Raw genomic sequence first — 3157 nt, 5'->3', positions numbered from 1 at the left:
AAAGATTCTCGAGAGAGCTAGAAGTTGAAAAGTTTTAGTGGAAGCTGGACGCTGATACTCAAAAAGACCGAGTAGACATATTAGAAAATGAATAGAAGAAAGTCTGCTTTGAGTTAGAAAAATTGAGAAAAGGATATCAAAAACATGTTCAAAAAAATACCAGCTTGAAAAGATCTTCTGAACATTGGAAAGATGAAGCTGGAAGCCTAAAAAGGAAATTTGAAGGACATTATGACAGTGAAGAACTGAAAAACCAGTTAAGGGCTTCCCAAAGATAGTTATCAGAAAGTCAGCACCAAATCAAGCGGTTGAAGACCAATGTAATTGATCTAGAAAAGTCCATTCAAAGGCAACATAAACAGGATGGAAAAATTATAGTTGAACTGGAGGTCATCGTGGACAAATTCAAGAAGCATGCAAATGAACTCCAAATAGTTCCCTTTGATGGAGGGCATCTGTGGCGTTTTTGTTGGGAGCAGGCTCAGTAAAAGGTAAAAGCTAGAGATATAATCATTCAGGACTTTCTAGAGCAGGTATAGAAAACAACTCGTCACTTGTATGGTTTAGCAAGAGAAGGCGAGGTGGTTCGACAAGGTATTCAGCCAGTGACAGAAGAAGTAAGAAGACTTGTCAACTTATTAGAAGCCGTTTGGGATCTAGAAGATCTATCTAGAATGTACCTTTGAATTGTTTTTGGTCTTTTAGAAATAACACTTTTGTCCCAATAAAGACTATTTATAATAGCATACACGTTTTGGATCAATGCCTCAGAAATTACATATATCTTGCATTTTTTCATATTTTGCATTTTCATTTCTTCACATTCAAATTAACTAAAAGAAAATGACTCATCAAAAAAAGGAACAAGCACTGGACACACTTCATCAAGTACTGGACACACCTCATCCTCACAATACCTGCACAAATAAAAAGAAGATGAAAGCAAGGACTGCTCAGCTTGAAGAAAACATGCTGAGACTGCAAAAGGAGCTTGAGGAGAAAATAAGTCAGAATCAATAAAATTCCTTTGATTCCATCACTAGGAACCAAGATTCATTGGTTAACCAGATTGTTACAAGGTTGTCTGGCCTGAATCAAATGAATGCTCCTAGGGAAGGGGCATCTGAAAGGGTGGTTGTACCACATACTCCACAATTGGTTATTTAACCTGGAATCTTGCCAATACTTCAAGGGGATTTTTTTGCAGCAAAAACACAAGCCTCAGTAACCAACCCTCAAAATAATCCGAATGATTACCGTATTTTGAATTTTGATGAGGAGCAAAGCAAAGAAAATGGAGGAAAAGATCATGCATTTGGAAGACCAAATGAAGACAATTAAAGGAGAATACAACTATTATGGAGTCGATGCTTTAGAATTAAGTTTAGTCCCACATTTAATTCTTCCTCCCAAGTTTAAAATCCCAGATTTCAAAAAGTTCGATGGGAACAGTTGCCCCTCGGCTCACATTACTATGTTTTGTCGAAAGATGATAGGGTATGTCAGAAATTACCAGTTCATGATCCAATGCTTCTAGGAGAGTTTGGTAGGTTCAGTTATTTGGTGGTTCAATCAACTGAACTATTCTCACATCAGGACATGGAAAGATCTTGCCAAGTATTCCTTGGAGCTGTCGACACACATTTTCATCCGACTTTAGTACATAATATTTATATATTAATTTATACTATTATTATAGTATATAGTGTATATGTATTATATTACATAATATGTACATACTATATTATATACTATAATTATATAGCATATATTATACATATTAATTTATTTTTCATTTCATTTACAAAATCAAGCCCTAAGCCCAAATACACATGTTACACATTTAAACCCAGCAACCCAAGTACAAATGAAGCCCCATAGACTCGGATCCAGTCCAGAACCGACCAGAGATCCAGACCCAGTGACAACCTGACTCGAACCGGTCCATCACGAGGGTTATGATTGCTCTTCTTTTGCCCTAGCTGCCAGTAGCATCCACCGTTGGATCTAGATGAGATCCAATGGTCCACAATAGATCTGGGCTAGGCTTTTACCCTTTCCCTTTGGCGCCGCACATCAGGGACCATCATATCAACCCACCATCTAACGGTCGAGATGACTTGGAGAAGTTGTTCATCCCTCACCTGTCCTTGCCGCATCTAACAACCCCATGCACCGAAATCCTCGACACCAAGTCAAAGAAAAAGAAAATAGTTTAGTGGGACTCTAAAACCGAAACATTTGAGTCCAAATAGGATTCTAAATCTATATAAAAATAGCCAATCTCAGGGCTATAAATCGATGTAAAATCATAATAACACATACTAGAAAATATACGAAAGAAATACAAGGCAATCAGTGCAAGAAATTTTATAAACTTTCGAAAGTGGAATCGAAATAAAAAAGATATCTTTTTTTACCTCGTTAGGTTTTTGGTTTTTGCATGTAGCTTTTTTTCTTTTTTTTCTTTTTTTTCCTCTTTTTTTTGGGTTCGAAACGCCGATGAACATGGGGCAGGGTTTTGAGATTTTCAATCTCAGATCTAGCCCTCCCCGAGGCTATTTTGCAAAAAATATGTTTGTTTTTGAAAAGGGGAGGTAAAGATCTTTTGAAACATGTAAAAAAATTATGACCACCACCGATGAACGACGGTCGGCGAGGCGGTGGCTGGTCGATTTTTGGGTTTTAAGGCGGTGTTCTTTATCAGATGAAGAACATCAAGAATATTTCAAAGAATTTTCTAGGGCTCATTTTGATCGGTTTTGAGGCTAAGGGGAAAAATGAAATGTATTATAGGTTTTTAGTATTTATTCCAAACCCGTGAGACCTGATCCGACCCCCCTCTAGGATCCGCGTGTTTTTGTGAAACAAGGGGGAATTACAGTTTCGATCCCCCATTTTTTAAAACTTTCATTTGGCCCCAAAATCGATTTTAATCATGAATTCCTCTTAAAACTGACCTTCAATTTTGATTTTCTTATAATTTAGCCCTTTTACTATTATTATTATTATTATTATTATTATATTATTATTATTTATTTTTCATTTTTCATTTTTTATTTTTTTTACTATTTTCTCTTTTTGGTTTCTTTTTATTATCTTTTTCTCCTAAAGTTTTTTTATTTGTTTTTTTTACCTAACATTCTTATGTGTATAT

This window comes from Hibiscus syriacus, unplaced genomic scaffold, assembly GCF_006381635.1.
Source record: "Hibiscus syriacus cultivar Baekdansim isolate YM2019G1 unplaced genomic scaffold, ASM638163v2 tig00110730_pilon, whole genome shotgun sequence".
Lineage (NCBI taxonomy): Eukaryota > Viridiplantae > Streptophyta > Magnoliopsida > Malvales > Malvaceae > Hibiscus > Hibiscus syriacus.
Note: the sequence above shows the minus strand (reverse complement) of the source record.